The sequence below is a fragment of the Arachis stenosperma genome, chromosome 5 (genome assembly GCF_014773155.1).
Source record: "Arachis stenosperma cultivar V10309 chromosome 5, arast.V10309.gnm1.PFL2, whole genome shotgun sequence".
In the NCBI taxonomy this organism is placed as follows: Eukaryota; Viridiplantae; Streptophyta; class Magnoliopsida; order Fabales; family Fabaceae; genus Arachis; species Arachis stenosperma.
In genome coordinates, this window is record NC_080381.1 from 82401677 (window position 1) to 82413794 (window position 12118).

At 40.9% G+C, this 12118-nt stretch overlaps 1 non-coding gene across 1 annotated transcript; it reads left to right on the forward strand.

Annotated features, from left to right (window-relative positions):
* The first annotated feature begins 3343 nt into the window (after positions 1-3343).
* LOC130984308 (small nucleolar RNA R71) lies at positions 3344-3451 on the forward strand. Its single transcript, XR_009088251.1, has one exon. It is a non-coding gene; the product is annotated as a small nucleolar RNA R71 (small nucleolar RNA).
* The last annotated feature ends 8667 nt before the right edge of the window (positions 3452-12118 follow it).

Consider the following 12118-nt stretch of genomic DNA (forward strand, 5'->3'; position numbering starts at 1 on the left):
TGAATAACAGAGGTGACAAATGAGATGAGGAAAGGCTAACCTTGCTAAGGTAGAGGACTTGTCCGCCACCTTATAGAGTTCTTGGGCTATAACCTCATGAACTTCCACTTCTTCTCCAATCATGATGCTATGAATCATGATGGCCCGGTCTAGAGTAACTTCGGACCGGTTGCTAGTGGGAATGACTGAGCGTTGGATAAACTCCAACCATCCTCTAGCCACGGGTTTGAGGTCATGCCTTCTTAATTGAACCGGCTTCCCTCTTGAATCTCTCTTCCATTGGGCGCCCTCTTCACATATGACTGTGAGGACTTGGTCCAACCTTTGATCAAAGTTGACCCTTCTAGTGTAAGGATGTTCATCTCCTTGCATCATGGGCAAATTGAATGCCAACCTTACACTTTCCGGACTAAAATCCAAGTATTTCCCCCGAACCATAGTAAGATAATTCTTTGGATCCGGGTTGACACTTTGATCATGGTTCTTGGTGATCCATGCATTGGCATAGAACTCTTGAACCATCAAGATTCCGACTTGTTGAATGGGGTTGGTAAGGACTTCCCAACCTCTTCTTCGGATCTCATGTCGGATCTCCGGATATTCACCCTTTTTGAGTGAAAAAGGGACCTCGAGGATCACCTTCTTCAAGGCCACAACTTCATAGAAGTGGTCTTGATACACCCTTGAGATGAATCTCTCCATCTCCCATGACTCGGAGGTGGAAGCTTTTGCCTTCCCTTTCCTCTTTCTAGAGGTTTCTCCGGCCTTGGATGCCATAAATGGTTATGGAAAAACAAAAAGCAATGCTTTTACCACACCAAACTTAAAAGGTTTGCTCGTCCTCGAGCAAAAGAAGAAAGAAGAGAGTAGAAGAAGAAGAAATGAGGAAGAAGGGAATGGCTTTTGTGTTCGGCCAAAGAGGGGGAGAAGTGGTGTTTAGGTTGTGTGAAAATGAAGGGGTGAAGAAGGGTATATATAGGAGAGGGGGGGTCATGGTTCGGCCATTGATGGGTGGGTTTGGGAGGGAAAGTGGTTTGAATTTGAATGGTGAGGTAGGTGGGGTTTTATGGAGGATGGGTGTGAGTGGTGAAGAGGAAGATGGGATTTGATAGGTGAAGGGTTTTTGGGGAAGAGGTATTGAGGTGATTGGTGAATGAGTGAAGAAGAGAGAGAGTGGTGGGGTTGGTGGGGATCCTGTGGGGTCCACAGATCCTGTGGTGTCAAGGAAAAGTCATCCCTGCACCAAATGGCATTCAATATCACGTTTTGAGCCATTTCTGGCGTTAAACGCCGGGCTGGTGCCCATTCCTGGCGTTTAACGCCAGGTTCTTGCCCTTTTCTGGCGTTTAACGCCAGTCTGGTGCCCCTTTCTGGCGTTAAACGCCCAGAATGGTGCCAGACTGGGCGTTAAACGCCTAACTGCTAGCCTCACTGGTGTTTAAACGCCAGTGGGTTCTTCCTCCAGGGTGTGCTGTTTTTCTTCCTGTTTTTCATTCTGTTTTTGCTTTTTCAATTGATTTTGTGTCTTCTTATGATCATCAACCTACAAAAAACATAAAATAACAAAGAGAAATAGATAAAATATAACATTGGGTTGCCTCCCAACAAGCGCTTCTTTAATGTCAGTAGCTTGACAGAGGGCTCTCATAGAGCCTCACATTTTCTCAGAGCAATGTTGGAACCTCCCAACACCAAACTTAGAGTTTGAATGTGGGGGTTCAACGCCAAACTTAGAGTTTGGTTGTGGCCTCCCAACACCAAACTTAGAGTTTGACTGTGGGGGCTCTGTTTGACTCTGATTTGAGAGAAGCTCTTCATGCTTCCTCTCCATGGTGACAGAGGGATATCCTTGAGCCTTAAACACAAAGGATTCTTCATTCACTTGAATGATCAGCTCGCCTCTATCAACATCAATCACAGCCTTTGCTGTGGCTAGGAAGGGTCTGCCAAGGATGATGGTTTCATCCATGCACTTCCCAGTCTCTAGGACTATGAAATCAGCAGGGATGTAATGGTCTTCAATCTTCACCAAAACATCCTCTACAAGTCCATGAGCTTGTTTTCTTGAGTTGTCTGCCATCTCTAATGAGATTCTTGCAGCTTGCACCTCAAAGATCCCTAGCTTCTCCATTACAGAGAGAGGCATGAGGTTTACACTTGACCCTAAGTCACACAGAGCCTTCTTGAAGGTCATGGTGCCTATGGTACAAGGTATTGAAAACTTCCCAGGATCTTGTCTCTTTTGAGGTAATTTCTGCCTAGACAAGTCATCCAGTTCTTTGGTGAGCAAAGGAGGTTCATTCTCCCAAGTCTCATTTCCAAATAACTTGTCATTTAGCTTCATGATTGCTCCAAGGTATTTAGCAACTTGCTCTTCAGTGACATACTCATCCTCTTCAGAGGAAGAATACTCATCAGAGCTCATGAATGGCAGAAGTAAGTCCAATGGAATCTCTATGGTCTCATTTTGAGCTTCGGATTCCCATGGTTCCTCATTGGGGAACTCAATGGAGGTCAGTGTACGCCCATTGAGGTCTTCCTCAGTGGCGTTCACTTCCTCTCCTTCCTCCCAAAATTCGGCCATGTTGATGGCCTTGCACTCTCCTTTTAGATTTTCTTCTGTGTTGCTTGGGAGAGTACTAGGAGGGAGTTCAGTAACTTTCTTGCTCAGCTGTCCCACTTGTGCCTCCAAATTCCTAATGGAGGACCTTGTTTCAGTCATGAAACTTTGAGTGGTTTTGATTAGATCAGAGACCATGGTTGCTAAGTCAGAGTGGCTTTGCTTAGAACTCTCTGTCTGTTGCTGAGAAGATGATGGAAAAGGCTTGCCATTGCTAAACCTGTTTCTTCCACCATTATTGTTGTTGAAACCTTGTTGAGATCTCTCTTGATTCTTCCATGAGAGATTTGGGTGATTTCTCCATGAAGAATTATAGGTGTTTCCATAGGGTTCTCCTAGGTAATTCACCTCTTCCATTGAAGTGTTTTCAGGATCATATGCTTCTTCTTCAGATGAAGCATCCTTAGTACTGCTTGGTGCATTTTGCATTCCAGACAGACTTTGAGAAATCAAATTGACTTGTTGAGTCAATATCTTGTTCTGAGCCAGAATGGCATTCAGAGTATCAATCTCAAGAACTCCTTTCTTCTGATTAGTCCCATTGTTCACAGGATTCCTTTCAGAAGTGTACATGAATTGGTTATTTGCAACCATTTCAATTAGCTCTTGAGCTTCTGTAGGCGTCTTCTTCAAATGAAGAGATCCTCCAGCAGAGCTATCCAAAGACATCTTGGATAGTTCAGAGAGACCATCATAGAAAATACCTATGATGCTCCATTCAGAAAGCATGTCAGAAGGGCATTTTTTGATCAATTGTTTGTATCTTTCCCAAGCTTCATAGAGGGATTCTCCATCCTTCTGTCTGAAGGTTTGGACTTCCACTCTAAGCTTATTCAATTTTTGAGGTGGAAAGAACTTTGCCAAGAAGGCATTGACTAGCTTTTCCCATGAGTCCAGGCTTTCTTTAGGTTGTGAGTCCAACCATGTCCTAGCTCTGTCTCTTACAGCAAAAGGGAATAGCATAAGTCTGTAGACCTCAGGGTCTACCCCATTAGTCTTGACAGTGTCACAGATTTGCAAGAATTCAGCTAAAAACTGATGAGGATCTTCCAATGGAAGTCCATGAAACTTACAATTCTGTTGCATTAGAGAAACTAATTGAGGCTTAAGCTCAAAGTTGTTTGCTCCAATGGCAGGGATAGAGATGCTTCTCCCATAGAAGTCGGGAGTAGGTGCAGTAAAGTCACCCAGCACCTTCCTTGCATTGTTTGCATTGTTGTTGTTTTCGGCTGCCATGTGTTCTTCTTCTTTGAAGATTTCTGTTAGGTCCTCTGTAGAGAGTTGTGCCTTAGCTTCTCTTAGCTTTCGCTTCAAGGTCCTTTCAGGTTCAGGGTCAGCTTCAACAAGAATGCCTTTGTCTCTACTCCTGCTCATATGAAAGAGAAGAGAACTAGAAAATATGGAATCCTCTATGTCACAGTATAGAGATTCCTTGAGGTGTCAGAAGAATAGAAAAATAGAAGAAAGAGGTAGAAGAATTCGAACTTAATCAAATAGAGTTCGAATTGTGCATTGAGAAGGAGTGGTACTCCATAAATAGAAGGATGTGGGAAGAGGGGAAGATAATTTTCGAAAATTAATTAAAAAGTTTTTTAAAATCATTTTGAAAAATTGATTGATGATTTTCGAAAACTCAAAGTGGAAAAGGAATCAAGTGATTTTTGAAAAAGATTTTGAAATTAGAAGTCAAAAAGATTTGATTGAAAACTATTTTGAAAAAGATGAGGTTAAGAAGATATGATTGGTTTAAAAAATGTGATTGGGAAGATATCATTTGAAAACAATTTTAAGAAGATTTGATTTTAAAAATTAATAACTTGGCTATCAAGAAAAGATATGATTCAAACATTAAACCTTTCTCAACAGAAAAGGAAACATACTTGAAATGTTCAATCAAATCATTAATTGTTAGCAAGTATCTTTGAAAAAGGAAAGAAATTGATTTTGAAAACATTTGATTGAAAAGATATGATTTGAAAAAGATTTGATTTTGAAAAACTTTGAAAACTTCAAAAAAAATTGATTTGAAAACAAAATCCTCCCCCTTGTGCCATCCTGGCGTTAAACGCCCAGAATGGTGCACATTCTGGCGTTTAACGCCCAATGCACTACCTTTTTGGGCGTTAAACGCCCAACCAGGCACCCTGGCTGGCGTTTAAACGCCAGTCTGTCCTTCTTCATTGGGCGTTTTGAACGCCCAGCTTTTTCTGTGTAATTCCTCTGCTGCATGTTCTGAATCTTCAGTTCCCTGTACTATTGACTTGAAAATAGAACCAAGATCAAATAAACAATGCATTGCAAGACACCAAACTTAAAATTAGACACTAGACTCAAACAAGAAACATAAACTATTTTTGGTTTTTATGATTTTGAAATTTTTTTGTGCTTTTTTTCGAAAATTATATGAAAATAGAAAATAAAAGTTTCAGAATTCTTAATTTGGATTCCAGGAATCATTGCAATGCTAGTCTAAGACTCCGGTCCAGGAATTAGACATGGCTTCACAGCCAGCCAAGCTTTCAAAGAAAGCTTCGGTCCAAAACACTAGACATGGCCAATGGCCAGCCAAGCCTTAGCAGATCATTGCTCCAATAGCAAGATTGATAGAGATCAACAAGCTCTTGTGATGATCAGTTGAAACCTCGGTCCAATAAGATTAGACATGGCTTCTCAGCCAGCCAGATTTCAACAGATCATCTTGAAACACTAGAATTCATTCTTAAGAACTCTGAAAAAAAAATACCTAATCTAAGCAACAAGATGAACCGTCAGTTGTCCATACACAAACAATCCCCGGCAACGGCGCCAAAAACTTGGTGTGCGAAATTGTGATCACTACAACTCAAATAATCCCTAGTAATGGCCCCAAGAACTTGGTGCTCAATACCATGGCATAAACACAACTTTGCACAACTAACCAGCAAGTGCACTGGGTCGTCCAAGTAATAAACCTTACGCGAGTAAGGGTCGATCCCACGGAGATTGTTGGTATGAAGCAAGCTATGGTCACCTTGTAAATCTTAGTCAGGCAGACTCAAATGGGTATAGTGATATACGAATAAAGCATAAAGATAAAGATAGAGGTACTTATGTATATCATTGGTGAGAGCTTCAGATAAGCGTATGAAGATGCCTTCCCTTCCGTCTCTGCTTTCCTACTGCCTTCATCCAATCCTTCTTACTCCTTTCCATGGCAAGCTTATGCAAGGGTTTCACCGTTGTCAGTGGCTACCTCCCATCCTCTCAGTGAAAATGTTCCTATGCTCTGTCACAGCATATGGCTAATCAGCTGTCGGTTCTCGGTCAGGCCGGAATAGAATCCAGTGATTCTTTTGCGTCTGTCACTAACGCCCCGCCTGCTAGGAGTTTGAAGCACGTCACAGTCATCCAATCATTGAATCCTACTCAGAATACCACAGACAAGGTTAGACCTTCCGGATTCTCTTGAATGCCGCCATCAGTTCTCGCCTATACCACGAAGACTCTGATCTCACGGAATGGCTGGCTCGTTTGTCAGGCGAGCACTCGGTTGTCAGGCGATCAACCATGCATCATGTATCAGGAATCCAAGAGATAAACACTCGAGCCTTGTTTGCTTGTAGAACAGAAGTGGTTGTCAGTCACTTTGTTCATAAGTGAGAATGATGATGAGTGTCACGGATCATCACATTCATCAAGTTGAAGAACAAGTGATATCTTGGACAAAGAACAAGCGGAATTGAATAGAAGAACAATAGTAATTGCATTAATACTCGAGGTACAGCAGAGCTCCACACCTTAATCTATGGTGTGTAGAAACTCCACCGTTGAAAATACATAAGAACAGGGTCTAGGCATGGCCGAATGGCCAGCCTCCCAAAGTGAGTTCAATCATAAAACATGATCAAAAGCTCCCCAAATACAATAGCAAAAGGTCCTACTTATAGAAAACTAGTAGCCTAGGGTTTACAGAGATGAGTAAATGACATAAAAATCCACTTCCGGGCCCACTTGGTGTGTGCTTGGGCTGAGCAATGAAGCAATTTCGTGTAGAGACTCTTCTTGGAGTTAAACGCCAGCTTTTATGCCAGTTTGGGCGTTTAACTCCCATTTAGGTGCCAGTTCCGGCGTTTAACGCTGGAATTTCTGAGGGTGACTTTGAACGCCGGTTTGGGCCATCAAATCTTGGGCAAAGTATGGACTATCATATATTGCTGGAAAGCCCAGGATGTCTACTTTCCAACGCCGTTGAGAGCGCGCCAATTGGGCTTCTGTAGCTCCAGAAAATCCACTTCGAGTGCAGGGAGGTCAAAATCCAACAACATCTGCAGTCCTTTTCAGTCTCTGAATCAGATTTTTGCTCAGGTCCCTCAATTTTAGCCAGAAAATACCTGAAATCACAGAAAAACACACAAACTCATAGTAAAGTCCAGAAAAGTGAATTTTAACTAAAAACGAATAAAAATATACTAAGAACTCAACTAAAACTACTAAAAACATACTAAAAACAATGCCAAAAAGGGTACAAATTATCCGCTCATCACCCTGGCATTTAAAAACCAAGAAACCTCAATCAGAAACCTTGAGAGACACATGGGGCAAATGGCTAAGCAAATTTCAGAAATGGATGAGAAGAGAGCAAATGCCGTCCCCAATGTCACTGAAGAACACCCAAGGGACAAAGGAAAAGCCACAAAATGGGAGGAGTGCAAAGCAATCACATTGGGAAGTGAGAAGACTATGAAGAATGAAGCCATCAATCAGGACAAACATAACAGAGAAGTTCCACAAGAAGAGACAGAGGGGAAAAGTAAAGAGGATCAAGAAACCAAAAATGCAAAAATTTCAAAGGGATACAAGAACACCCTTGAATCACAACTACAAGAGAAGAGGGAAGGAGTGAATCCTTGTGTCCCCAAACTTCCATACCCTCAGTGGTTTAAAAAAGAAAATGAGGATAAGCAATACTCAAAATTCCTGGACATATTCAAGACACTTAGCATCAATATTCCTTTCTTGGAAGCACTTGAACAGATGCCACTATATGCCAAATTCATGAAGGAAGTGCTGACAAAGAAAACATCCCTGAAGGAAGGACAGATTATTGAGATGACAAAGGAATGTAGTGCTATCCTCCAAAGAGAGTTGCCAGAGAAGAAAGATGATCCTGGGACTTTTTACATACCTTGCACCATAGGAAACATAACAATTGAGAAGTCATTCTGTGACCTCGGTGCAAGCATAAACTTGATGCCTTTGTCTCTAATGAAGAAACTTCAAATTTCTGAGTTGAAGTCCACACAAATAGTTCTCCAAATGGCTGACAAATCCACTAAGCAAGCACTGGGAGTTGTGGAGAATGTGTTGGTAAAAGTGGAAAAATTCTTTCTCCCTGCTGACTTTGTTATCTCAGATATAGAAGAGGACCCTGACACTCCCATCATCCTGGGAAGGCCTTTCCTAGCTACGGGCAGAGCATTGATGGATGTGGAAAAAGGGGAATTGTTGCTGAGAGTTGATGAGCGGATAATTTGTATACTTTTTGGCATTGTTTTTAGTATGTTTTTGATATGATATAGTTAGTTTTTAGTATATTTTTATTAGTTTTTAATTAAAATTCACTTTTCTGGACTTTACTATGAGTTTGTGTGTTTTTCTGTGATTTCAGGTATTTTCTGGCTGAAATTGAGGGACCTGAGCAAAAATCTGATTCTGAGACCAAAAAAGGACTGCAGATGCTGTTGGATTCTGACCTCCCTGCATTCGAAGCGGATTTTCTGGAGCTACAGAAGCCCAATTGGCGCGCTCTCAACGGCGTTGGAAAGTAGACATCCTGGGCTTTCCAGCAATATATAATAGTCCATACTTTGCCCAAGATTTGATGGCCCAAACCGGCGTTCAAAGTCACGTCAAGGAATCCCAGCGTTAAACGCTGGAACTGGCACCCAAATGGGAGTTAAACGCCCAAACTGGCACCAAAGCTGGCGTTTAACTCCAAGAAGAGTCTCTACACGAAATTGCTTCATTGCTCAGCCCAAGCACACACCAAGGGGGCCCGGAAGAGGATTTTTATGTCATTTACTCATTTCTGTACACCCTAGGCTACTAGTTTCTTATAAGTAGGACCTTTTACTATTGTATAGAGATCTTTTGATCACTTTTAGATCTCTAGATCATCTTTGGACATTTTAGTTCTTAGATCATTGGGAGGCTGGCCATTCGGCCATGCCTAAACCTTATGCTTATGTATTTTCAACGGTGGAGTTTCTACACACCATAGATTAAGGTGTGGAGCTCTGCTGTACCTCGAGTATTAATGCAATTACTATTGTTCTTTCATTCAAATTCCGCTTGTTCTTTATCCAAGATATCACTTGTTCTTCAACATGATGAAGGTGATGATTGACGCCCATCACCATTCTCACTCATGAACAAAGTGACTGACAACCACTCTTGTTCTACAAGCATTTGAGGCTTGGTGAATATCTCTTGGATTCCTGATTGCACGATGCATGGTTGATCGCCTGACAACCGAGTGCTCGCCTGACAAACGAGCCAACCATTCCGTGAGATCAGAGTCTTCGTGGTATAGGCAAGAACTGATGGCAGCATTCAAGAGAATCCGGAAGGTCTAACCTTGTCTGTGGTATTCTGAGTAGGATTCAATGATTGAATGACTGTGACGTGCTTCAAACCTGTAACCTACTGGGCGTTAGTGACAGACGCAAAAGAGTTATTCTATTCCGGTAGGGGAGGGAACCACACCGGTGATTGGCAGCACTGTGACAGAGTGTGTGCATTAGCTTTCACTGCGAGGATGGGAGGTAGCTGCTGACAACAGTGAGACCCTATACGAGCTTGCCATGGAAAGGAGTAAGAAGGGTTGGATGAAGACAGTAGGAAAGCAGAGAGACGGAAGGGAAGGCATCTTCATGCGCTTATCTGAAGTTCCTACCAATGAATTACATAAGTATCACTATCTTTATCTTTTATGTTATTTTCGTTCATCACCATATATATCTGAGTTTGCCTGACTAAGATTTACAAGATGACCATAGCTTGCTTCAATACTAACAATCTCCGTGGGATCGACCCTTACTCACGTAAGGTTTATTACTTGGACGACCCAGTGCACTTGCTGGTTAGTTGTGCGAAGTTGTGTAATGCCATGGTATTGGGCTACCACGTTTTTGGAGCCATTACCAGGGATTATGAGAGTTGTGAAAAAGTATAGTTCACAATTTCGCGCACCAAGTTTTGGCGCCGTTGCCGGGGATTGTTCTAGTTTTGAGCAAGCCTTTGGTAACATCAGTGCCAAGATCTGGCAACAACATCAAATTTTTGGTGTTATTGCCCGGGATTGTTCAGGCTGGACAACTGACGGTTCATCTGGTTGCTTAGATTAGGTATTTTTTTTCGAAATTCTTGAAGATGAATTCTAGAGTTTCATGATGATTTGTTGAAATCTGGCTGGCTGAGAAGCCATGTCTAATCTGATTGGACCGAGGTTTCAACTTATCACCACAAGAGCTTGTTGATTTCATATCAATCTTGCTTTTGGAGCAGTGATTTGCTAAGGCTTGGCTGACCTTTGGTCATGTCTAGTGTTTTGGACCGAAGCTTTCTTTGGAAGCTTGGCTGGCTGTGAAGCCATGTCTAATTCCTGGACCGGAGTCTTAGACTAGCATTGCACTGATTCCTGGAATTCTCATTAAGAATTTTGATACCTTCTTTTTCCACTTAATTTTCGAAAAACACAAAAAATTAAAAAATTAAAAAAATCATAAAATTCAAAATATTTCTTGTTTGAGTCTAGTGTCTCATCCTAAGATTGGTGTCAATTGCATGCATTCATATGTCTTAGTGATCTTCAAGATGTTCTTGATGATTCACTTGCTCTGATCTTTGAATTCTATTGACTTGAGTATTTTGTGTGTCTCATATGCATTTTCAGTTCATTAGTGTCAGTAGTATACAAACTGCTAAGTTTGGTGTCTTGCATGCATTGTTATTTGATTCTTGTTGCATTTTAATTATTAAAAATCCAAAAATATTTTTAATTTGTGTATTTTCAAGTCAATGATACAAGGGATTGAAGATTCAGAACACACTGCAGAGGAATTATACAGAAAAAGCTGAGCATTCAAAATGCCCAGTGAAGAAGGCAGACTGGCGTTTAAACGCCAGCCAGGGCACCTGGTTGGGCGTTTAACGCCCAAAGAGGTAGCATTTTGGGCGTTAAACGCCAGAATGTATACCATTCTGGGCGTTTAACGCCAGGATGGTGCTAGGGGGAAGATTTTGTTTTCAAATCAATTTTTTTCAAGTTTTTCAAAATCAAATCTTTTTCAAATCAAATCTTTTCACTCAAATGTTTTCAAAATTAATTTCTTTCCTTTCAAAGATACTTACTAACAATTAATGATTTGATTGAACATTTTTTGCCTTTTCTGTTAAGGAAGGTTTTATGTTTGAATCATATCTTTTCTTGTTAGGCAAGTCACTAATTTTCCAAATCAAATCTTTTAAAATAATTTTCAAAACATATCTTTTAAAATGGTTTTCAAATCATATCTTCTCAATCACATCTCTTAAGACAATAACCTTTCAATCATATTTTTTTTATCATATCTTTTTCAAATTAGTTTTCAATCAAATCTTTTTAGTTTCTAATTTCAAAATCTTTTTCAAAAATCACTTGATTTCTCTTCCACTTTCAATTTTCGAAAATTATCAATCAAATTTTCAAAATGTTTTCAAAATCTTTTAATTGAATTTTCGAAAATCCTCTTCCCTCCTTCTCACATCCTTCTATTTATGGAGTACCACTCCTTCTAAATGCACAATTCGAACCTTATCTAATTAAAGTTCGAATTCTTCTTCTCCTTCTTCTTTCCATTTCTCTTTTCCTCTGACATTTCAAGGAATCTCTATACTGTGACATAGAGGATTCCACATGTTCTTTTTCTTCTCTTTCATATGAGCAGGAGCAGAGACAAAGACATTCTTGTTGAAGCTGATCCAGAACCCGAAAGGACCTTGAAGAGAAAGCTAAGAGAAGCCAAAGCACAACTCTCTTTAGAGGACCTGACCGAATTCTTCAAAAAAGAAGAACCCATGGCAGCCGAAAACAACAACAATGCCAACAATGCAAGGAAGGTGCTGGGGACTTTACTGCACCTACTCCCGACTTCTATGGGAGAAGCATCTCTATCCCTGCCATTGGAGCAAACAACTTTGAGCTTAAGCCTCAATTAGTTTCTCTAATGCAACAGAATTGCAAGTTCCATGGACTTCCAATGGAAGATCTCATCAGTTTTAGCTGAATTCTTGCAAATTTGTGACACAGTCAAGACTAATGGGGTAGACCCTGAAGTCTATAGACTGATGCTATTCCCTTTTGCTGTAAGAGACAGAGCTAGAATATGGTTGGATTCTCAACCTAAAGAAAGCCTGGACTCTTGGGAAAAGCTAGTCAATGCCTTCTTGGCAAAGTTCTTTCCACCACAAAGATGGAGT